At 46.3% G+C, this 20,499-nt stretch overlaps 1 protein-coding gene and 48 non-coding genes across 49 annotated transcripts in view; all 49 read right to left on the bottom strand.

Annotated features, from left to right (window-relative positions):
• Window positions 1-20,499, bottom strand: part of ptprz1b (protein tyrosine phosphatase receptor type Z1b) — a 132,737-nt gene that overhangs the window by 45,168 nt on the left and 67,070 nt on the right. The window lies entirely within an intron of this gene.
• On the bottom strand, window positions 34-106 carry trnak-uuu (transfer RNA lysine (anticodon UUU)). The gene has a single exon. It is a non-coding gene; the product is annotated as a tRNA-Lys (tRNA).
• Window positions 445-517, bottom strand: trnak-uuu (transfer RNA lysine (anticodon UUU)). Its single transcript has one exon. It is a non-coding gene; the product is annotated as a tRNA-Lys (tRNA).
• Window positions 832-904, bottom strand: trnak-uuu (transfer RNA lysine (anticodon UUU)). Its single transcript has one exon. It is a non-coding gene; the product is annotated as a tRNA-Lys (tRNA).
• Window positions 1,243-1,315, bottom strand: trnak-uuu (transfer RNA lysine (anticodon UUU)). The gene has a single exon. It is a non-coding gene; the product is annotated as a tRNA-Lys (tRNA).
• On the bottom strand, window positions 1,654-1,726 carry trnak-uuu (transfer RNA lysine (anticodon UUU)). The gene has a single exon. It is a non-coding gene; the product is annotated as a tRNA-Lys (tRNA).
• On the bottom strand, window positions 2,065-2,137 carry trnak-uuu (transfer RNA lysine (anticodon UUU)). Its single transcript has one exon. It is a non-coding gene; the product is annotated as a tRNA-Lys (tRNA).
• Window positions 2,476-2,548, bottom strand: trnak-uuu (transfer RNA lysine (anticodon UUU)). The gene has a single exon. It is a non-coding gene; the product is annotated as a tRNA-Lys (tRNA).
• trnak-uuu (transfer RNA lysine (anticodon UUU)) lies at window positions 2,996-3,068 on the bottom strand. Its single transcript has one exon. It is a non-coding gene; the product is annotated as a tRNA-Lys (tRNA).
• trnak-uuu (transfer RNA lysine (anticodon UUU)) lies at window positions 3,407-3,479 on the bottom strand. Its single transcript has one exon. It is a non-coding gene; the product is annotated as a tRNA-Lys (tRNA).
• On the bottom strand, window positions 3,794-3,866 carry trnak-uuu (transfer RNA lysine (anticodon UUU)). The gene has a single exon. It is a non-coding gene; the product is annotated as a tRNA-Lys (tRNA).
• On the bottom strand, window positions 4,205-4,277 carry trnak-uuu (transfer RNA lysine (anticodon UUU)). Its single transcript has one exon. It is a non-coding gene; the product is annotated as a tRNA-Lys (tRNA).
• trnak-uuu (transfer RNA lysine (anticodon UUU)) lies at window positions 4,616-4,688 on the bottom strand. The gene has a single exon. It is a non-coding gene; the product is annotated as a tRNA-Lys (tRNA).
• trnak-uuu (transfer RNA lysine (anticodon UUU)) lies at window positions 5,027-5,099 on the bottom strand. The gene has a single exon. It is a non-coding gene; the product is annotated as a tRNA-Lys (tRNA).
• On the bottom strand, window positions 5,438-5,510 carry trnak-uuu (transfer RNA lysine (anticodon UUU)). Its single transcript has one exon. It is a non-coding gene; the product is annotated as a tRNA-Lys (tRNA).
• On the bottom strand, window positions 5,849-5,921 carry trnak-uuu (transfer RNA lysine (anticodon UUU)). Its single transcript has one exon. It is a non-coding gene; the product is annotated as a tRNA-Lys (tRNA).
• trnak-uuu (transfer RNA lysine (anticodon UUU)) lies at window positions 6,236-6,308 on the bottom strand. Its single transcript has one exon. It is a non-coding gene; the product is annotated as a tRNA-Lys (tRNA).
• trnak-uuu (transfer RNA lysine (anticodon UUU)) lies at window positions 6,647-6,719 on the bottom strand. The gene has a single exon. It is a non-coding gene; the product is annotated as a tRNA-Lys (tRNA).
• On the bottom strand, window positions 7,058-7,130 carry trnak-uuu (transfer RNA lysine (anticodon UUU)). The gene has a single exon. It is a non-coding gene; the product is annotated as a tRNA-Lys (tRNA).
• trnak-uuu (transfer RNA lysine (anticodon UUU)) lies at window positions 7,469-7,541 on the bottom strand. The gene has a single exon. It is a non-coding gene; the product is annotated as a tRNA-Lys (tRNA).
• trnak-uuu (transfer RNA lysine (anticodon UUU)) lies at window positions 7,880-7,952 on the bottom strand. Its single transcript has one exon. It is a non-coding gene; the product is annotated as a tRNA-Lys (tRNA).
• trnak-uuu (transfer RNA lysine (anticodon UUU)) lies at window positions 8,292-8,364 on the bottom strand. The gene has a single exon. It is a non-coding gene; the product is annotated as a tRNA-Lys (tRNA).
• trnak-uuu (transfer RNA lysine (anticodon UUU)) lies at window positions 8,704-8,776 on the bottom strand. The gene has a single exon. It is a non-coding gene; the product is annotated as a tRNA-Lys (tRNA).
• Window positions 9,115-9,187, bottom strand: trnak-uuu (transfer RNA lysine (anticodon UUU)). The gene has a single exon. It is a non-coding gene; the product is annotated as a tRNA-Lys (tRNA).
• On the bottom strand, window positions 9,502-9,574 carry trnak-uuu (transfer RNA lysine (anticodon UUU)). Its single transcript has one exon. It is a non-coding gene; the product is annotated as a tRNA-Lys (tRNA).
• Window positions 9,913-9,985, bottom strand: trnak-uuu (transfer RNA lysine (anticodon UUU)). Its single transcript has one exon. It is a non-coding gene; the product is annotated as a tRNA-Lys (tRNA).
• trnak-uuu (transfer RNA lysine (anticodon UUU)) lies at window positions 10,324-10,396 on the bottom strand. The gene has a single exon. It is a non-coding gene; the product is annotated as a tRNA-Lys (tRNA).
• On the bottom strand, window positions 10,735-10,807 carry trnak-uuu (transfer RNA lysine (anticodon UUU)). The gene has a single exon. It is a non-coding gene; the product is annotated as a tRNA-Lys (tRNA).
• Window positions 11,146-11,218, bottom strand: trnak-uuu (transfer RNA lysine (anticodon UUU)). The gene has a single exon. It is a non-coding gene; the product is annotated as a tRNA-Lys (tRNA).
• trnak-uuu (transfer RNA lysine (anticodon UUU)) lies at window positions 11,557-11,629 on the bottom strand. The gene has a single exon. It is a non-coding gene; the product is annotated as a tRNA-Lys (tRNA).
• On the bottom strand, window positions 11,944-12,016 carry trnak-uuu (transfer RNA lysine (anticodon UUU)). Its single transcript has one exon. It is a non-coding gene; the product is annotated as a tRNA-Lys (tRNA).
• Window positions 12,355-12,427, bottom strand: trnak-uuu (transfer RNA lysine (anticodon UUU)). The gene has a single exon. It is a non-coding gene; the product is annotated as a tRNA-Lys (tRNA).
• trnak-uuu (transfer RNA lysine (anticodon UUU)) lies at window positions 12,766-12,838 on the bottom strand. Its single transcript has one exon. It is a non-coding gene; the product is annotated as a tRNA-Lys (tRNA).
• Window positions 13,177-13,249, bottom strand: trnak-uuu (transfer RNA lysine (anticodon UUU)). The gene has a single exon. It is a non-coding gene; the product is annotated as a tRNA-Lys (tRNA).
• trnak-uuu (transfer RNA lysine (anticodon UUU)) lies at window positions 13,588-13,660 on the bottom strand. Its single transcript has one exon. It is a non-coding gene; the product is annotated as a tRNA-Lys (tRNA).
• On the bottom strand, window positions 13,999-14,071 carry trnak-uuu (transfer RNA lysine (anticodon UUU)). Its single transcript has one exon. It is a non-coding gene; the product is annotated as a tRNA-Lys (tRNA).
• On the bottom strand, window positions 14,410-14,482 carry trnak-uuu (transfer RNA lysine (anticodon UUU)). Its single transcript has one exon. It is a non-coding gene; the product is annotated as a tRNA-Lys (tRNA).
• On the bottom strand, window positions 15,225-15,297 carry trnak-uuu (transfer RNA lysine (anticodon UUU)). Its single transcript has one exon. It is a non-coding gene; the product is annotated as a tRNA-Lys (tRNA).
• Window positions 15,744-15,816, bottom strand: trnak-uuu (transfer RNA lysine (anticodon UUU)). The gene has a single exon. It is a non-coding gene; the product is annotated as a tRNA-Lys (tRNA).
• Window positions 16,263-16,335, bottom strand: trnak-uuu (transfer RNA lysine (anticodon UUU)). Its single transcript has one exon. It is a non-coding gene; the product is annotated as a tRNA-Lys (tRNA).
• On the bottom strand, window positions 16,782-16,854 carry trnak-uuu (transfer RNA lysine (anticodon UUU)). The gene has a single exon. It is a non-coding gene; the product is annotated as a tRNA-Lys (tRNA).
• On the bottom strand, window positions 17,193-17,265 carry trnak-uuu (transfer RNA lysine (anticodon UUU)). Its single transcript has one exon. It is a non-coding gene; the product is annotated as a tRNA-Lys (tRNA).
• trnak-uuu (transfer RNA lysine (anticodon UUU)) lies at window positions 17,604-17,676 on the bottom strand. Its single transcript has one exon. It is a non-coding gene; the product is annotated as a tRNA-Lys (tRNA).
• Window positions 18,015-18,087, bottom strand: trnak-uuu (transfer RNA lysine (anticodon UUU)). The gene has a single exon. It is a non-coding gene; the product is annotated as a tRNA-Lys (tRNA).
• On the bottom strand, window positions 18,534-18,606 carry trnak-uuu (transfer RNA lysine (anticodon UUU)). The gene has a single exon. It is a non-coding gene; the product is annotated as a tRNA-Lys (tRNA).
• trnak-uuu (transfer RNA lysine (anticodon UUU)) lies at window positions 19,053-19,125 on the bottom strand. Its single transcript has one exon. It is a non-coding gene; the product is annotated as a tRNA-Lys (tRNA).
• trnak-uuu (transfer RNA lysine (anticodon UUU)) lies at window positions 19,445-19,517 on the bottom strand. The gene has a single exon. It is a non-coding gene; the product is annotated as a tRNA-Lys (tRNA).
• On the bottom strand, window positions 19,856-19,928 carry trnak-uuu (transfer RNA lysine (anticodon UUU)). Its single transcript has one exon. It is a non-coding gene; the product is annotated as a tRNA-Lys (tRNA).
• On the bottom strand, window positions 20,267-20,339 carry trnak-uuu (transfer RNA lysine (anticodon UUU)). Its single transcript has one exon. It is a non-coding gene; the product is annotated as a tRNA-Lys (tRNA).

The raw sequence follows: 20,499 nt of genomic DNA, 5'->3' as shown, positions 1-20,499 counted from the left end.
TGAACTGAATAGTCACACCAACATTAAACTTGACGCCTGAACAGGGACTTGAACCCTGGACCCTCAGATTAAAAGTCTGATGCTCTACCGACTGAGCCATCCAGGCTTCGAAAAAGGTATGTTTTCTCGTGAAAGTGTGTTCGGGAGAAAACCAAAAGAACTTTGTCCATTTCCTCAGATTCTGGACTGGGGGAGGGTTGACGCAAAGTTGCATGTAGCCGTAGAAAACCACAGGTTAAAGGGAAATCTGAATGTGCTGAGGACTAACCAAATTCATAACTCACTGATGGCCACAGGGAGACTTCGATTTATAACTGCTGGCAGTAACATATAGGCTTCCAGTACATGCGGTCGGCCAAATGTACCAATCATCCAGGCAACAAGCACACTCTGGACGTCCGACAACAACAGTGAACTGAACAGTCACACCAACATTAAACTTGACGCCTGAACAGGGACTTGAACCCTGGACCCTCAGATTAAAAGTCTGATGCTCTACCGACTGAGCCATCCAGGCTTTGAAAAAGTTATGTTTTCTCGCGAAAGTGTGTTCAGGAGAAAACCAAAAGAACTTTGTCCATTTCCTCAGACTCTGGACTGGGGGAGGGTTGACGCAAAGTTGCATGTAGCCGTAGAAAACCACAGGTTAAAGGCAAATCTGAATGTGCTGAGGACTAACCAAATTCATAACTCACTGATGGCCGCAGGGAGACTTCGATTTATAACTACTGACAGTAACATATAGGCTTCCAGTACATGCGGTCGGCCAAATGTACCAATCATCCAGGCAACAAGCACACTGTGGACCTCCGACAACAACATTAAACTTGACGCCTGAACAGGGACTTGAACCCTGGACCCTCAGATTAAAAGTCTGATGCTCTACCGACTGAGCCATCCAGGCTTCGAAAAAGGTATGTTTTCTCGCGAAAGTGTGTTCGGGAGAAAACCAAAAGAACTTTGTCCATTTCCTCAGATTCTGGACTGGGGGAGGGTTGACGCAAAGTTGCATGTAGCCGTAGAAAACCACAGGTTAAAGGCAAATCTGAATGTGCTGAGGACTAACCAAATTCATAACTCAATGATGGCCACAGGGAGACTTCGATTTATAACTGCTGGCAGTAACATATAGGCTTCCAGTACATGCGGTCGGCCAAATGTACCAATCATCCAGGTAACAAGCACACTGTGGACCTCCGACAACAACAGTGAACTGAACAGTCACACCAACATTAAACTTGACGCCTGAACAGGGACTTGAACCCTGGACCCTCAGATTAAAAGTCTGATGCTCTACCGACTGAGCCATCCAGGCTTCGAAAAAGGTATGTTTTCTCGCGAAAGTGTGTTCGGGAGAAAACAAAAAGAACTTTGTCCATTTCCTCAGATTCTGGACTGGGGGAGGGTTGACGCAAAGTTGCATGTAGCCGTAGAAAACCACAGGTTAAAGGCAAATCTGAATGTGCTGAGGACTAACCAAATTCATAACTCAATGATGGCCACAGGGAGACTTCGATTTATAACTGCTGGCAGTAACATATAGGCTTCCAGTACATGCGGTCGGCCAAATGTACCAATCATCCAGGTAACAAGCACACTGTGGACCTCCGACAACAACAGTGAACTGAACAGTCACACCAACATTAAACTTGACGCCTGAACAGGGACTTGAACCCTGGACCCTCAGATTAAAAGTCTGATGCTCTACCGACTGAGCCATCCAGGCTTCGAAAAAGGTATGTTTTCTCGCGAAAGTGTGTTCGGGAGAAAACCAAAAGAACTTTGTCCATTTCCTCAGATTCTGGACTGGGGGAGGGTTGACGCAAAGTTGCATGTAGCCGTAGAAAACCACAGGTTAAAGGCAAATCTGAATGTGCTGAGGACTAACCAAATTCATAACTCAATGATGGCCACAGGGAGACTTCGATTTATAACTGCTGGCAGTAACATATAGGCTTCCAGTACATGCGGTCGGCCAAATGTACCAATCATCCAGGTAACAAGCACACTGTGGACCTCCGACAACAACAGTGAACTGAACAGTCACACCAACATTAAACTTGACGCCTGAACAGGGACTTGAACCCTGGACCCTCAGATTAAAAGTCTGATGCTCTACCGACTGAGCCATCCAGGCTTCGAAAAAGTTATGTTTTCTCGCGAAAGTGTGTTCAGGAGAAAACAAAAAGAACTTTGTCCATTTCCTCAGACTCTGGACTGGGGGAGGGTTGACGCGAAGTTGCATGTAGCCGTAGAAAACCACAGGTTAAAGGCAAATCTGAATGTGCTGAGGACTAACCAAATTCATAACTCACTGATGGCCGCAGGGAGACTTCGATTTATAACTACTGGCAGTAACATATAGGCTTCCAGTACATGCGGTCGGCCAAATGTACCAATCATCCAGGCAACAAGCACATTGTGGACCTCCGACAACGATAGTGAACTGAATAGTCACACCAACATTAAACTTGACGCCTGAACAGGGACTTGAACCCTGGACCTTCAGATTAAAAGTCTGATGCTCTACCGACTGAGCCATCCATGCTTCGAAAAAGGTATGTTTTCTCGCGAAAGTGTGTTCGGGAGAAAACCAAAAGAACTTTGTCCATTTCCTCAGATTCTGGACTGGGGGAGGGTTGACGCAAAGTTGCATGTAGCCGTAGAAAACCACAGGTTAAAGGCAAATCTGAATGTGCTGAGGACTAACCAAATTCATAACTCAATGATGGCCACAGGGAGACTTCGATTTATAACTGCTGGCAGTAACATATAGGCTTCCAGTACATGCGGTCGGCCAAATGTACCAATCATCCAGGCAACAAGCACACTGTGGACCTCCGAAGGGAGACTTCGATTTATAACTGCTGGCAGTAACATATAGGCTTCCAGTACATGCGGTCGGCCAAATGCACCAATCATCCATGGCAACAAGCACATTGTGGACCTCCGACAACAACAGTGAACTGAATAGTCACACCAACATTAAACTTGACGCCTGAACAGGGACTTGAACCCTGGACCCTCAGATTAAAAGTCTGATGCTCTACCGACTGAGCCATCCAGGCTTCGAAAAAGGTATGTTTTCTCGTGAAAGTGTGTTCGGGAGAAAACCAAAAGAACTTTGTCCATTTCCTCAGATTCTGGACTGGGGGAGGGTTGACGCAAAGTTGCATGTAGCCGTAGAAAACCACAGGTTAAAGGGAAATCTGAATGTGCTGAGGACTAACCAAATTCATAACTCACTGATGGCCACAGGGAGACTTCGATTTATAACTGCTGGCAGTAACATATAGGCTTCCAGTACATGCGGTCGGCCAAATGTACCAATCATCCAGGCAACAAGCACACTCTGGACGTCCGACAACAACAGTGAACTGAACAGTCACACCAACATTAAACTTGACGCCTGAACAGGGACTTGAACCCTGGACCCTCAGATTAAAAGTCTGATGCTCTACCGACTGAGCCATCCAGGCTTTGAAAAAGTTATGTTTTCTCGCGAAAGTGTGTTCAGGAGAAAACCAAAAGAACTTTGTCCATTTCCTCAGACTCTGGACTGGGGGAGGGTTGACGCAAAGTTGCATGTAGCCGTAGAAAACCACAGGTTAAAGGCAAATCTGAATGTGCTGAGGACTAACCAAATTCATAACTCACTGATGGCCGCAGGGAGACTTCGATTTATAACTACTGACAGTAACATATAGGCTTCCAGTACATGCGGTCGGCCAAATGTACCAATCATCCAGGCAACAAGCACACTGTGGACCTCCGACAACAACATTAAACTTGACGCCTGAACAGGGACTTGAACCCTGGACCCTCAGATTAAAAGTCTGATGCTCTACCGACTGAGCCATCCAGGCTTCGAAAAAGGTATGTTTTCTCGCGAAAGTGTGTTCGGGAGAAAACCAAAAGAACTTTGTCCATTTCCTCAGATTCTGGACTGGGGGAGGGTTGACGCAAAGTTGCATGTAGCCGTAGAAAACCACAGGTTAAAGGGAAATCTGAATGTGCTGAGGACTAACCAAATTCATAACTCAATGATGGCCACAGGGAGACTTCGATTTATAACTGCTGGCAGTAACATATAGGCTTCCAGTACATGCGGTCGGCCAAATGTACCAATCATCCAGGTAACAAGCACACTGTGGACCTCCGACAACAACAGTGAACTGAACAGTCACACCAACATTAAACTTGACGCCTGAACAGGGACTTGAACCCTGGACCCTCAGATTAAAAGTCTGATGCTCTACCGACTGAGCCATCCAGGCTTCGAAAAAGGTATGTTTTCTCGCGAAAGTGTGTTCGGGAGAAAACAAAAAGAACTTTGTCCATTTCCTCAGATTCTGGACTGGGGGAGGGTTGACGCAAAGTTGCATGTAGCCGTAGAAAACCACAGGTTAAAGGCAAATCTGAATGTGCTGAGGACTAACCAAATTCATAACTCAATGATGGCCACAGGGAGACTTCGATTTATAACTGCTGGCAGTAACATATAGGCTTCCAGTACATGCGGTCGGCCAAATGTACCAATCATCCAGGTAACAAGCACACTGTGGACCTCCGACAACAACAGTGAACTGAACAGTCACACCAACATTAAACTTGACGCCTGAACAGGGACTTGAACCCTGGACCCTCAGATTAAAAGTCTGATGCTCTACCGACTGAGCCATCCAGGCTTCGAAAAAGGTATGTTTTCTCGCGAAAGTGTGTTCGGGAGAAAACCAAAAGAACTTTGTCCATTTCCTCAGATTCTGGACTGGGGGAGGGTTGACGCAAAGTTGCATGTAGCCGTAGAAAACCACAGGTTAAAGGCAAATCTGAATGTGCTGAGGACTAACCAAATTCATAACTCAATGATGGCCACAGGGAGACTTCGATTTATAACTGCTGGCAGTAACATATAGGCTTCCAGTACATGCGGTCGGCCAAATGTACCAATCATCCAGGTAACAAGCACACTGTGGACCTCCGACAACAACAGTGAACTGAACAGTCACACCAACATTAAACTTGACGCCTGAACAGGGACTTGAACCCTGGACCCTCAGATTAAAAGTCTGATGCTCTACCGACTGAGCCATCCAGGCTTCGAAAAAGTTATGTTTTCTCGCGAAAGTGTGTTCAGGAGAAAACAAAAAGAACTTTGTCCATTTCCTCAGACTCTGGACTGGGGGAGGGTTGACGCGAAGTTGCATGTAGCCGTAGAAAACCACAGGTTAAAGGCAAATCTGAATGTGCTGAGGACTAACCAAATTCATAACTCACTGATGGCCGCAGGGAGACTTCGATTTATAACTACTGGCAGTAACATATAGGCTTCCAGTACATGCGGTCGGCCAAATGTACCAATCATCCAGGCAACAAGCACATTGTGGACCTCCGACAACGATAGTGAACTGAATAGTCACACCAACATTAAACTTGACGCCTGAACAGGGACTTGAACCCTGGACCTTCAGATTAAAAGTCTGATGCTCTACCGACTGAGCCATCCATGCTTCGAAAAAGGTATGTTTTCTCGCGAAAGTGTGTTCGGGAGAAAACCAAAAGAACTTTGTCCATTTCCTCAGATTCTGGACTGGGGGAGGGTTGACGCAAAGTTGCATGTAGCCGTAGAAAACCACAGGTTAAAGGCAAATCTGAATGTGCTGAGGACTAACCAAATTCATAACTCAATGATGGCCACAGGGAGACTTCGATTTATAACTGCTGGCAGTAACATATAGGCTTCCAGTACATGCGGTCGGCCAAATGTACCAATCATCCAGGCAACAAGCACACTGTGGACCTCCGACAACATCAGTGAACTGAACAGTCACACCAACATTAAACTTGACGCCTGAACAGGGACTTGAACCCTGGACCCTCAGATTAAAAGTCTGATGCTCTACCGACTGAGCCATCCAGGCTTCGAAAAAGGTATGTTTTCTCGCGAAAGTGTGTTCGGGAGAAAACCAAAAGAACTTTGTCCATTTCCTCAGATTCTGGACTGGGGGAGGGTTGACGCAAAGTTGCATGTAGCCGTAGAAAACCACAGGTTAAAGGCAAATCTGAATGTGCTGAGGACTAACCAAATTCATAACTCAATGATGGCCACAGGGAGACTTCGATTTATAACTGCTGGCAGTAACATATAGGCTTCCAGTACATGCGGTCGGCCAAATGTACCAATCATCCAGGCAACAAGCACACTGTGGACCTCCGACAACAACATTAAACTTGACGCCTGAACAGGGACTTGAACCCTGGACCCTCAGATTAAAAGTCTGATGCTCTACCGACTGAGCCATCCAGGCTTCGAAAAAGGTATGTTTTCTCGCGAAAGTGTGTTCGGGAGAAAACCAAAAGAACTTTGTCCATTTCCTCAGATTCTGGACTGGGGGAGGGTTGACGCAAAGTTGCATGTAGCCGTAGAAAACCACAGGTTAAAGGCACATCTGAATGTGCTGAGGACTAACCAAATTCATAACTCAATGATGGCCACAGGGAGACTTCGATTTATATCTGCTGGCAGTAACATATAGGCTTCCAGTACATGCGGTCGGCCAAATGTACCAATCATCCAGGCAACAAGCACACTGTGGACCTCCGACAACAACAGTGAACTGAACAGTCACACCAACATTAAACTTGACGCCTGAACAGGGACTTGAACCCTGGACCCTCAGATTAAAAGTCTGATGCTCTACCGACTGAGCCATCCAGGCTTCGAAAAAGGTATGTTTTCTCGCGAAAGTGTGTTCGGGAGAAAACCAAAAGAACTTTGTCCATTTCCTCAGATTCTCGACTGGGGGAGGGTTGACGCAAAGTTGCATGTAGCCGTAGAAAACCACAGGTTAAAGGCAAATCTGAATGTGCTGAGGACTAACCAAATTCATAACTCAATGATGGCCACAGGGAGACTTCGATTTATAACTGCTGGCAGTAACATATAGGCTTCCAGTACATGCGGTCGGCCAAATGTACCAATCATCCAGGCAACAAGCACACTGTGGACCTCCGACAACATCAGTGAACTGAACAGTCACACCAACATTAAACTTGACGCCTGAACAGGGACTTGAACCCTGGACCCTCAGATTAAAAGTCTGATGCTCTACCGACTGAGCCATCCAGGCTTCGAAAAAGGTATGTTTTCTCGCGAAAGTGTGTTCGGGAGAAAACCAAAAGAACTTTGTCCATTTCCTCAGATTCTGGACTGGGGGAGGGTTGACGCAAAGTTGCATGTAGCCGTAGAAAACCACAGGTTAAAGGCACATCTGAATGTGCTGAGGACTAACCAAATTCATAACTCAATGATGGCCACAGGGAGACTTCGATTTATAACTGCTGGCAGTAACATATAGGCTTCCAGTACATGCGGTCGGCCAAATGTACCAATCATCCAGGCAACAAGCACACTGTGGACCTCCGACAACAACAGTGAACTGAACAGTCACACCAACATTAAACTTGACGCCTGAACAGGGACTTGAACCCTGGACCCTCAGATTAAAAGTCTGATGCTCTACCGACTGAGCCATCCAGGCTTCGAAAAAGGTATGTTTTCTCGCGAAAGTGTGTTCGGGAGAAAACCAAAAGAACTTTGTCCATTTCCTCAGATTCTGGACTGGGGGAGGGTTGACGCAAAGTTGCATGTAGCCGTAGAAAACCACAGGTTAAAGGGAAATCTGAATGTGCTGAGGACTAACCAAATTCATAACTCACTGATGGCCAAAGGGAGACTTCGATTTATAACTGCTGGCAGTAACATATAGGCTTCCAGTACATGCGGTCGGCCAAATGTACCAATCATCCAGGCAACAAGCACATTGTGGACCTCCGACAACAATAGTGAACTGAATAGTCACACCAACATTAAACTTGACGCCTGAACAGGGACTTGAACCCTGGACCCTCAGATTAAAAGTCTGATGCTCTACCAACTGAGCCATCCAGGCTTAGAAAAAGGTATGTTTTCTCGCGAAAGTGTGTTCGGGAGAAAACCAAAAGAACTTTGTCCATTTCCTCAGATTCTGGACTGGGGGAGGGTTGACGCAAAGTTGCATGTAGCCGTAGAAAACCACAGGTTAAAGGGAAATCTGAATGTGCTGAGGACTAACCAAATTCATAACTCACTGATGGCCACAGGGAGACTTCGATTTATAACTGCTGGCAGTAACATATAGGCTTCCAGTACATGCGGTCGGCCAAATGCACCAATCATCCATGGCAACAAGCACATTGTGGACCTCCGACAACAATAGTGAACTGAATAGTCACACCAACATTAAACTTGACGCCTGAACAGGGACTTGAACCCTGGACCCTCAGATTAAAAGTCTGATGCTCTACCGACTGAGCCATCCAGGCTTCGAAAAAGGTATGTTTTCTCGTGAAAGTGTGTTCGGGAGAAAACCAAAAGAACTTTGTCCATTTCCTCAGATTCTGGACTGGGGGAGGGTTGACGCAAAGTTGCATGTAGCCGTAGAAAACCACAGGTTAAAGGGAAATCAGAATGTGCTGAGGACTAACCAAATTCATAACTCACTGATGGCCACAGGGAGACTTCGATTTATAACTGCTGGCAGTAACATATAGGCTTCCAGTACATGCGGTCGGCCAAATGCACCAATCATCCATGGCAACAAGCACATTGTGGACCTCCGACAACAACAGTGAACTGAATAGTCACACCAACATTAAACTTGACGCCTGAACAGGGACTTGAACCCTGGACCCTCAGATTAAAAGTCTGATGCTCTACCGACTGAGCCATCCAGGCTTCGAAAAAGGTATGTTTTCTCGTGAAAGTGTGTTCGGGAGAAAACCAAAAGAACTTTGTCCATTTCCTCAGATTCTGGACTGGGGGAGGGTTGACGCAAAGTTGCATGTAGCCGTAGAAAACCACAGGTTAAAGGGAAATCTGAATGTGCTGAGGACTAACCAAATTCATAACTCACTGATGGCCACAGGGAGACTTCGATTTATAACTGCTGGCAGTAACATATAGGCTTCCAGTACATGCGGTCGGCCAAATGTACCAATCATCCAGGCAACAAGCACACTCTGGACGTCCGACAACAACAGTGAACTGAACAGTCACACCAACATTAAACTTGACGCCTGAACAGGGACTTGAACCCTGGACCCTCAGATTAAAAGTCTGATGCTCTACCGACTGAGCCATCCAGGCTTTGAAAAAGTTATGTTTTCTCGCGAAAGTGTGTTCAGGAGAAAACCAAAAGAACTTTGTCCATTTCCTCAGACTCTGGACTGGGGGAGGGTTGACGCAAAGTTGCATGTAGCCGTAGAAAACCACAGGTTAAAGGCAAATCTGAATGTGCTGAGGACTAACCAAATTCATAACTCACTGATGGCCGCAGGGAGACTTCGATTTATAACTACTGACAGTAACATATAGGCTTCCAGTACATGCGGTCGGCCAAATGTACCAATCATCCAGGCAACAAGCACACTGTGGACCTCCGACAACAACATTAAACTTGACGCCTGAACAGGGACTTGAACCCTGGACCCTCAGATTAAAAGTCTGATGCTCTACCGACTGAGCCATCCAGGCTTCGAAAAAGGTATGTTTTCTCGCGAAAGTGTGTTCGGGAGAAAACCAAAAGAACTTTGTCCATTTCCTCAGATTCTGGACTGGGGGAGGGTTGACGCAAAGTTGCATGTAGCCGTAGAAAACCACAGGTTAAAGGCAAATCTGAATGTGCTGAGGACTAACCAAATTCATAACTCAATGATGGCCACAGGGAGACTTCGATTTATAACTGCTGGCAGTAACATATAGGCTTCCAGTACATGCGGTCGGCCAAATGTACCAATCATCCAGGTAACAAGCACACTGTGGACCTCCGACAACAACAGTGAACTGAACAGTCACACCAACATTAAACTTGACGCCTGAACAGGGACTTGAACCCTGGACCCTCAGATTAAAAGTCTGATGCTCTACCGACTGAGCCATCCAGGCTTCGAAAAAGGTATGTTTTCTCGCGAAAGTGTGTTCGGGAGAAAACCAAAAGAACTTTGTCCATTTCCTCAGATTCTGGACTGGGGGAGGGTTGACGCAAAGTTGCATGTAGCCGTAGAAAACCACAGGTTAAAGGCAAATCTGAATGTGCTGAGGACTAACCAAATTCATAACTCAATGATGGCCACAGGGAGACTTCGATTTATAACTGCTGGCAGTAACATATAGGCTTCCAGTACATGCGGTCGGCCAAATGTACCAATCATCCAGGTAACAAGCACACTGTGGACCTCCGACAACAACAGTGAACTGAACAGTCACACCAACATTAAACTTGACGCCTGAACAGGGACTTGAACCCTGGACCCTCAGATTAAAAGTCTGATGCTCTACCGACTGAGCCATCCAGGCTTCGAAAAAGGTATGTTTTCTCGCGAAAGTGTGTTCGGGAGAAAACCAAAAGAACTTTGTCCATTTCCTCAGATTCTGGACTGGGGGAGGGTTGACGCAAAGTTGCATGTAGCCGTAGAAAACCACAGGTTAAAGGCAAATCTGAATGTGCTGAGGACTAACCAAATTCATAACTCAATGATGGCCACAGGGAGACTTCGATTTATAACTGCTGGCAGTAACATATAGGCTTCCAGTACATGCGGTCGGCCAAATGTACCAATCATCCAGGTAACAAGCACACTGTGGACCTCCGACAACAACAGTGAACTGAACAGTCACACCAACATTAAACTTGACGCCTGAACAGGGACTTGAACCCTGGACCCTCAGATTAAAAGTCTGATGCTCTACCGACTGAGCCATCCAGGCTTCGAAAAAGTTATGTTTTCTCGCGAAAGTGTGTTCAGGAGAAAACAAAAAGAACTTTGTCCATTTCCTCAGACTCTGGACTGGGGGAGGGTTGACGCGAAGTTGCATGTAGCCGTAGAAAACCACAGGTTAAAGGCAAATCTGAATGTGCTGAGGACTAACCAAATTCATAACTCACTGATGGCCGCAGGGAGACTTCGATTTATAACTACTGGCAGTAACATATAGGCTTCCAGTACATGCGGTCGGCCAAATGTACCAATCATCCAGGCAACAAGCACATTGTGGACCTCCGACAACGATAGTGAACTGAATAGTCACACCAACATTAAACTTGACGCCTGAACAGGGACTTGAACCCTGGACCTTCAGATTAAAAGTCTGATGCTCTACCGACTGAGCCATCCATGCTTCGAAAAAGGTATGTTTTCTCGCGAAAGTGTGTTCGGGAGAAAACCAAAAGAACTTTGTCCATTTCCTCAGATTCTGGACTGGGGGAGGGTTGACGCAAAGTTGCATGTAGCCGTAGAAAACCACAGGTTAAAGGCAAATCTGAATGTGCTGAGGACTAACCAAATTCATAACTCAATGATGGCCACAGGGAGACTTCGATTTATAACTGCTGGCAGTAACATATAGGCTTCCAGTACATGCGGTCGGCCAAATGTACCAATCATCCAGGCAACAAGCACACTGTGGACCTCCGACAACATCAGTGAACTGAACAGTCACACCAACATTAAACTTGACGCCTGAACAGGGACTTGAACCCTGGACCCTCAGATTAAAAGTCTGATGCTCTACCGACTGAGCCATCCAGGCTTCGAAAAAGGTATGTTTTCTCGCGAAAGTGTGTTCGGGAGAAAACCAAAAGAACTTTGTCCATTTCCTCAGATTCTGGACTGGGGGAGGGTTGACGCAAAGTTGCATGTAGCCGTAGAAAACCACAGGTTAAAGGCAAATCTGAATGTGCTGAGGACTAACCAAATTCATAACTCAATGATGGCCACAGGGAGACTTCGATTTATAACTGCTGGCAGTAACATATAGGCTTCCAGTACATGCGGTCGGCCAAATGTACCAATCATCCAGGCAACAAGCACACTGTGGACCTCCGACAACAACATTAAACTTGACGCCTGAACAGGGACTTGAACCCTGGACCCTCAGATTAAAAGTCTGATGCTCTACCGACTGAGCCATCCAGGCTTCGAAAAAGGTATGTTTTCTCGCGAAAGTGTGTTCGGGAGAAAACCAAAAGAACTTTGTCCATTTCCTCAGATTCTGGACTGGGGGAGGGTTGACGCAAAGTTGCATGTAGCCGTAGAAAACCACAGGTTAAAGGCACATCTGAATGTGCTGAGGACTAACCAAATTCATAACTCAATGATGGCCACAGGGAGACTTCGATTTATATCTGCTGGCAGTAACATATAGGCTTCCAGTACATGCGGTCGGCCAAATGTACCAATCATCCAGGCAACAAGCACACTGTGGACCTCCGACAACAACAGTGAACTGAACAGTCACACCAACATTAAACTTGACGCCTGAACAGGGACTTGAACCCTGGACCCTCAGATTAAAAGTCTGATGCTCTACCGACTGAGCCATCCAGGCTTCGAAAAAGGTATGTTTTCTCGCGAAAGTGTGTTCGGGAGAAAACCAAAAGAACTTTGTCCATTTCCTCAGATTCTCGACTGGGGGAGGGTTGACGCAAAGTTGCATGTAGCCGTAGAAAACCACAGGTTAAAGGCAAATCTGAATGTGCTGAGGACTAACCAAATTCATAACTCAATGATGGCCACAGGGAGACTTCGATTTATAACTGCTGGCAGTAACATATAGGCTTCCAGTACATGCGGTCGGCCAAATGTACCAATCATCCAGGCAACAAGCACACTGTGGACCTCCGACAACATCAGTGAACTGAACAGTCACACCAACATTAAACTTGACGCCTGAACAGGGACTTGAACCCTGGACCCTCAGATTAAAAGTCTGATGCTCTACCGACTGAGCCATCCAGGCTTCGAAAAAGGTATGTTTTCTCGCGAAAGTGTGTTCGGGAGAAAACCAAAAGAACTTTGTCCATTTCCTCAGATTCTGGACTGGGGGAGGGTTGACGCAAAGTTGCATGTAGCCGTAGAAAACCACAGGTTAAAGGCAAATCTGAATGTGCTGAGGACTAACCAAATTCATAACTCAATGATGGCCACAGGGAGACTTCGATTTATAACTGCTGGCAGTAACATATAGGCTTCCAGTACATGCGGTCGGCCAAATGTACCAATCATCCAGGCAACAAGCACACTGTGGACCTCCGACAACAACAGTGAACTGAACAGTCACACCAACATTAAACTTGACGCCTGAACAGGGACTTGAACCCTGGACCCTCAGATTAAAAGTCTGATGCTCTACCGACTGAGCCATCCAGGCTTCGAAAAAGGTATGTTTTCTCGCGAAAGTGTGTTCGGGAGAAAACCAAAAGAACTTTGTCCATTTCCTCAGATTCTGGACTGGGGGAGGGTTGACGCAAAGTTGCATGTAGCCGTAGAAAACCACAGGTTAAAGGCACATCTGAATGTGCTGAGGACTAACCAAATTCATAACTCAATGATGGCCACAGGGAGACTTCGATTTATAACTGCTGGCAGTAACATATAGGCTTCCAGTACATGCGGTCGGCCAAATGTACCAATCATCCAGGCAACAAGCACACTGTGGACCTCCGACAACAACAGTGAACTGAACAGTCACACCAACATTAAACTTGACGCCTGAACAGGGACTTGAACCCTGGACCCTCAGATTAAAAGTCTGATGCTCTACCGACTGAGCCATCCAGGCTTCGAAAAAGGTATGTTTTCTCGCGAAAGTGTGTTCGGGAGAAAACCAAAAGAACTTTGTCCATTTCCTCAGATTCTGGACTGGGGGAGGGTTGACGCAAAGTTGCATGTAGCCGTAGAAAACCACAGGTTAAAGGCAAATCTGAATGTGCTGAGGACTAACCAAATTCATAACTCACTGATGGCCACAGGGAGACTTCGATTTATAACTGCTGGCAGTAACATATATGCTTCCAGTACATGCGGTCGGCCAAATGTACCAATCATCCAGGCAACAAGCACACTCTGGACGTCCGACAACAACAGTGAACTGAACAGTCACACCAACATTAGACTTGACGCCTGAACAGGGACTTGAACCCTGGACCCTCAGATTAAAAGTCTGATGCTCTACCGACTGAGCCATCCAGGCTTCGAAAAAGGTATGTTTTCTCGCGAAAGTGTGTTCAGGAGAAAACCAAAAGAACTTTGTCCATTTCCTCAGATTCTGGACTGGGGGAGGGTTGACGCAAAGTTGCATGTAGCCGTAGAAAACCACAGGTTAAAGGGAAATCTGAATGTGCTGAGGACTAACCAAATTCATAACTCACTGATGGCCAAAGGGAGACTTCGATTTATAACTGCTGGCAGTAACATATAGGCTTCCAGTACATGCGGTCGGCCAAATGTACCAATCATCCAGGCAACAAGCACACTGTGGACCTCCGACAACGATAGTGAACTGAATAGTCACACCAACATTAAACTTCACGCCTGAACAGGGACTTGAACCCTGGACCCTCAGATTAAAAGTCTGATGCTCTACCGACTGAGCCATCCAGGCTTCGAAAAAGATATGTTTTCTCGCAAAAGTGTGTTCGGGAGAAAACCAAAAGAACTTTCTCCATTTCCTCAGATTCTGGACTGGGGGAGGGTTGACGCAAAGTTGCATGTAGCTGTAGAAAACCACAGATTAAAGGCAAATCTGAATGTGCTGAGGACTAACCAAATTCATAACTCACTGATGGCCACAGGGAGACTTCGATTTATAACTGCTGGCAGTAACATATAGGCTTCCAGTACATGCGGTCGGCCAAATGTACCAATCATCCAGGCAACAAGCACACTCTGGACGTCCGACAACAACAGTGAACTGAACAGTCACACCAACATTAAACTTGACGCCTGAACAGGGACTTGAACCCTCAGATTAAAAGTCTGATGCTCTACCGACTGAGCCATCCAGGCTTCGAAAAAGGTATGTTTTCTCGCAAAAGTGTGTTCGGGAGAAAACCAAAAGAACTTTCTCCATTTCCTCAGATTCTGGACTGGGGGAGGGTTGACGCAAAGTTGCATGTAGCCGTAGAAAACCACAGGTTAAAGGCAAATCTGAATGTGCTGAGGACTAACCAAATTCATAACTCACTGATGGCCACAGGGAGACTTCGATTTATAACTGCTGGCAGTAACATATATGCTTCCAGTACATGCGGTCGGCCAAATGTACCAATCATCCAGGCAACAAGCACACTCTGGACGTCCGACAACAACAGTGAACTGAACAGTCACACCAACATTAGACTTGACGCCTGAACAGGGACTTGAACCCTGGACCCTCAGATTAAAAGTCTGATGCTCTACCGACTGAGCCATCCAGGCTTCGAAAAAGGTATGTTTTCTCGCGAAAGTGTGTTCAGGAGAAAACCAAAAGAACTTTGTCCATTTCCTCAGATTCTGGACTGGGGGAGGGTTGACGCAAAGTTGCATGTAGCCGTAGAAAACCACAGGTTAAAGGGAAATCTGAATGTGCTGAGGACTAACCAAATTCATAACTCACTGATGGCCACAGGGAGACTTCGATTTATAACTGCTGGCAGTAACATATAGGCTTCCAGTACATGCGGTCGGCCAAATGTACCAATCATCCAGGCAACAAGCACACTGTGGACCTCCGAAGGGAGACTTCGATTTATAACTGCTGGCAGTAACATATATGCTTCCAGTACATGCGGTCGGCCAAATGTACCAATCATCCAGGCAACAAGCACACTCTGGACGTCCGACAACGATAGTGAACTGAATAGTCACACCAACATTAAACTTGACGCCTGAACAGGGACTTGAACCCTGGACCCTCAGATTAAAAGTCTGATGCTCTACCGACTGAGCCATCCAGGCTTTGAAAAAGGTATGTTTTCTCGCAAAAGTGTGTTCGGGAGAAAACCAAAAGAACTTTGTCCATTTCCTCAGATTCTGGACTGGGGGAGGGTTGACGCGAAGTTGCATGTAGCCGTAGAAAACCACAGGTTAAAGGGAAATCTGAATGTGCTGAGGACTAACCAAATTCATAACTCACTGATGGCCACAGGGAGACTTCGATTTATAACTGCTGGCAGTAACATATAGGCTTCCAGTACATGCGGTCGGCCAAATGTACCAATCATCCAGGCAACAAGCACACTGTGGACCTCCGAAGGGAGACTTCGATTTATAACTGCTGGCAGTAACATATATGCTTCCAGTACATGCGGTCGGCCAAATGTACCAATCATCCAGGCAACAAGCACACTCTGGACGTCCGACAACGATAGTGAACTGAATAGTCACACCAACATTAAACTTGACGCCTGAACAGGGACTTGAACCCTGGACCCTCAGATTAAAAGTCTGATGCTCTACCGACTGAGCCATCCAGGCTTTGAAAAAGGTATGTTTTCTCGCAAAAGTGTGTTCGGGAGAAAACCAAAAGAACTTTGTCCATTTCCTCAGATTCTGGACTGGGGGAGGGTTGACGCGAAGTTGCATGTAGCCGTAGAAAACCACAGGTTAAAGGCAAATCTGAATGTGCTGAGGACTAACCAAATTCATAACTCACTGATGGCCACAGGGAGACTTCGATTTATAACTGCTGGCAGTAACATATAGGCTTCCAGTACATGCGGTCGGCCAAATGTACCAATCATCCAGGCAACAAGCACACTGTGGACCTCCGAAGGGAGACTTCGATTTATAACTGCTGGCAGTAACATATATGCTTCCAGTACATGCGGTCGGCCAAATGTACCAATCATCCAGGCAACAAGCACACTCTGGACGTCCGACAACGATAGTGAACTGAATAGTCACACCAACATTAAACTTGACGCCTGAACAGGGACTTGAACCCTGGACCCTCAGATTAAAAGTCTGATGCTCTACCGACTGAGCCATCCAGGCTTCGAAAAAGGTATGTTTTCTCGCAAAAGTGTGTTCGGGAGAAAACCAAAAGAACTTTGTCCATTTCCTCAGATTCTGGACTGGGGGAGGGTTGACGCAAAGTTGCATGTAGCCGTAGAAAACCACAGGTTAAAGGCAAATCTGAATGTGCTGAGGACTAACCAAATTCATAACTCACTGATGGCCACAGGGAGACTTCGATTTATAACTGCTGGCAGTAACATATATGCTTCCAGTACATGCGGTTGGCCAAATGTACCAATCATCCAGGCAACAAGCACACTCTGGACGTCCGACAACAACAGTGAACTGAACAGTCACACCAACATTAGACTTGACGCCTGAACAGGGACTTGAACCCTGGACCCTCAGATTAAAAGTCTGATGTTCTACCGACTGAGCCATCCAGGCTTCGAAAAAGGTATGTTTTCTCGCGAAACTGTGTTCAGGAGAAAACCAAAAGAACTTTGTCCATTTCCTCAGATTCTGGACTGGGGGAGGGTTGACGCAAAGTTGCATGTAGCCGTAGAAAACCACAGGTTAAAGGGAAATCTGAATGTGCTGAGGACTAACCAAATGCATAACTCACTGATGGCCACAGGGAGACTTCGATTTATAACTGCTGGCAGTAACATATAGGCTTCCAGTACATGCGGTCGGCCAAATGTACCAATCATCCAGGCAACAAGCACACTGTGGACCTCCGACACCAACAGTGAACTGAACAGTCACACCAACATTAAACTTGACGCCTGAACAGGGACTTGAACCCTGGACCCTCAGATTAAAAGTCTGATGCTCTACCGACTGAGCCATCCAGGCTTCGAAAAAGGTATGTTTTCTCGCGAAAGTGTGTTCGGGAGAAAACCAAAAGAACTTTGTCCATTTCCTCAGATTCTGGACTGGGGGAGGGTTGACGCAAAGTTGCATGTAGCCGTAGAAAACCACAGGTTAAAGGCAAATCTGAATGTGCTGAGGACTAACCAAATTCATAACTCACTGATGGCCACAGGGAGACTTCGATTTATAACTGCTGGCAGTAACATATATGCTTCCAGTACATGCGGTCGGCCAAATGTACCAATCATCCAGGCAACAAGCACACTCTGGACGTCCGACAACAACAGTGAACTGAACAGTCACACCAACATTAGACTTGACGCCTGAACAGGGACTTGAACCATGGACCCTCAGATTAAAAGTCTGATGCTCTACCGACTGAGCCATCCAGGCTTCGAAAAAGGTATGTTTTCTCGCGAAAGTGTGTTCAGGAGAAAACCAAAAGAACTTTGTCCATTTCCTCAGATTCTGGACTGGGGTAGGGTTGACGCAAAGTTGCATGTAGCCATAGAAAACCACAGGTTAAAGGGAAATCTGAATGTGCTGAGGACTAACCAAATTCATAACTCACTGATGGCCACAGGGAGACTTCGATTTATAACTGCTGGCAGTAACATATAGGCTTCCAGTACATGCGGTCGGCCAAATGTACCAATCATCCAGGCAACAAGCACACTGTGGACCTCCGAAGGGAGACTTCGATTTATAACTGCTGGCAGTAACATATATGCTTCCAGTACATGCGGTCGGCCAAATGTACCAATCATCCAGACAACAAGCACACTCTGGACTTCCGACAACGAGAGTGAACTGAATAGTCACACCAACATTAAACTTGACGCCTGAACAGGGACTTGAACCCTGGACCCTCAGATTAAAAGTCTGATGCTCTACCGACTGAGCCATCCAGGCTTCGAAAAAGGTATGTTTTCTCGCAAAAGTGTGTTCGGGAGAAAACCAAAAGAACTTTGTCCATTTCCTCAGATTCTGGACTGGGGGAGGGTTGACGCAAAGTTGCATGTAGCCGTAGAAAACCACAGGTTAAAGGGAAATCTGAATGTGCTGAGGACTAACCAAATTCATAACTCACTGATGGCCACAGGGAGACTTCGATTTATAACTGCTGGCAGTAACATATAGGCTCCCAGTACATGCGGTAGGCCAAATGTACCAATCATCCAGGCAACAAGCACACTGTGGACCTCCGAAGGGAGACTTCGATTTATAACTGCTGGCAGTAACATATATGCTTCCAGTACATGCGGTCGGCCAAATGTACCAATCATCCAGGCAACAAGCACACTCTGGACCTCCGACAACAACAGTGAACTGAACAGTCACAACAACATTAGACTTGACGCCTGAACAGGGACTTGAACCCTGGACCCTCAGATTAAAAGTCTGATGCTCTACCGACTGAGCCATCCAGGCTTCGAAAAAGGTATGTTTTCTCGCGAAACTGTGTTCAGGAGAAAACCAAAAGAACTTTGTCCATTTCCTCAGATTCTGGACTGGGGGAGGGTTGACGCAAAGTTGCATGTAGCCGTAGAAAACCACAGGTTAAAGGCAAATCTGAATGTGCTGAGGACTAACCAAATTCATAACTCACTCGATTTATAACTGCTGGCAGTAACATATAGGCTTCCTGTACATGCGGTCGGCCAAATGTACCAATCATCCAGGCAACAAGCACACTGTGGACCTCCGACAACGATAGTGACCTGAATAGTCACACCAACATTAAACTTGACGCCTGAACAGGGACTTGAACCCTGGACCCTCAGATTAAAAGTCTGATGCTCTACCGACTGAGCCATCCAGGCTTCAAAAAAGGTATGTTTTCTCGCGAAAGTGTGTTCGGGAGAAAACCAAAATAACTTTGTCCATTTCCTCAGATTCTGGACTGGGGGAGGGTTGACGCAAAGTTGCATGTAGCCGTAGAAAACCACAGGTTAAAGGGAAATCTGAATGTGCTGAGGACTAACCAAATTCATAACTCACTGATGGCCACAGGGAGACTTCGATTTATAACTGCTGGCAGTAACATATAGGCTTCCTGTACATGCGGTCGGCCAAATGTACCAATCATCCAGGCAACAAGCACACTGTGGACCTCCGACAACGATAGTGACCTGAATAGTCACACAAACATTAAACTTGACGCCTGAACAGGGACTTGAACCCTGGACCCTCAGATTAAAAGTCTGATGCTCTACCGACTGAGCCATCCAGGCTTCGAAAAAGGTATGTTTTCTCGCGAAAGTGTGTTCGGGAGAAAACCAAAAGAACTTTGTCCATTTCCTCAGATTCTGGACTGGGGGAGGGTTGACGCAAAGTTGCATGTAGCCGTAGAAAACCACAGGTTAAAGGCAAATCTGAATGTGCTGAGGACTAACCAAATGCATAACTCACTGATGGCCACAGGGAGACTTCGATTTATAACTGCTGGCAGTAACATATAGGCTTCCAGTACATGCGGTCGGCCAAATGTACCAATCATCCAGGCAACAAGCATACTGTGGACCTCCGACAACAACAGTGAACTGAACAGTCACACCAACATTAAACTTGACGCCTGAACAGGGACTTGAACCCTGGACCCTCAGATTAAAAGTCTGATGCTCTACCGACTGAGCCATCCAGGCTTCGAAAAAGGTATGTTTTCTCGCGAAAGTGTGTTCGGGAGAAAACCAAAAGAACTTTGTCCATTTCCTCAGATTCTGGACTGGGGGAGGGTTGACGCAAAGTTGCATGTAGCCGTAGAAAACCACAGGTTAAAGGCAAATCTGAATGTGCTGAGGACTA

This window comes from Anarhichas minor, unplaced genomic scaffold (genome assembly GCF_050575085.1).
Source record: "Anarhichas minor isolate MPS153535 unplaced genomic scaffold, ASM5057508v1 ptg000055l, whole genome shotgun sequence".
Classification (NCBI taxonomy): domain Eukaryota; kingdom Metazoa; phylum Chordata; class Actinopteri; order Perciformes; family Anarhichadidae; genus Anarhichas; species Anarhichas minor.
This window is presented reverse-complemented; position numbering and strand designations above follow the sequence as displayed.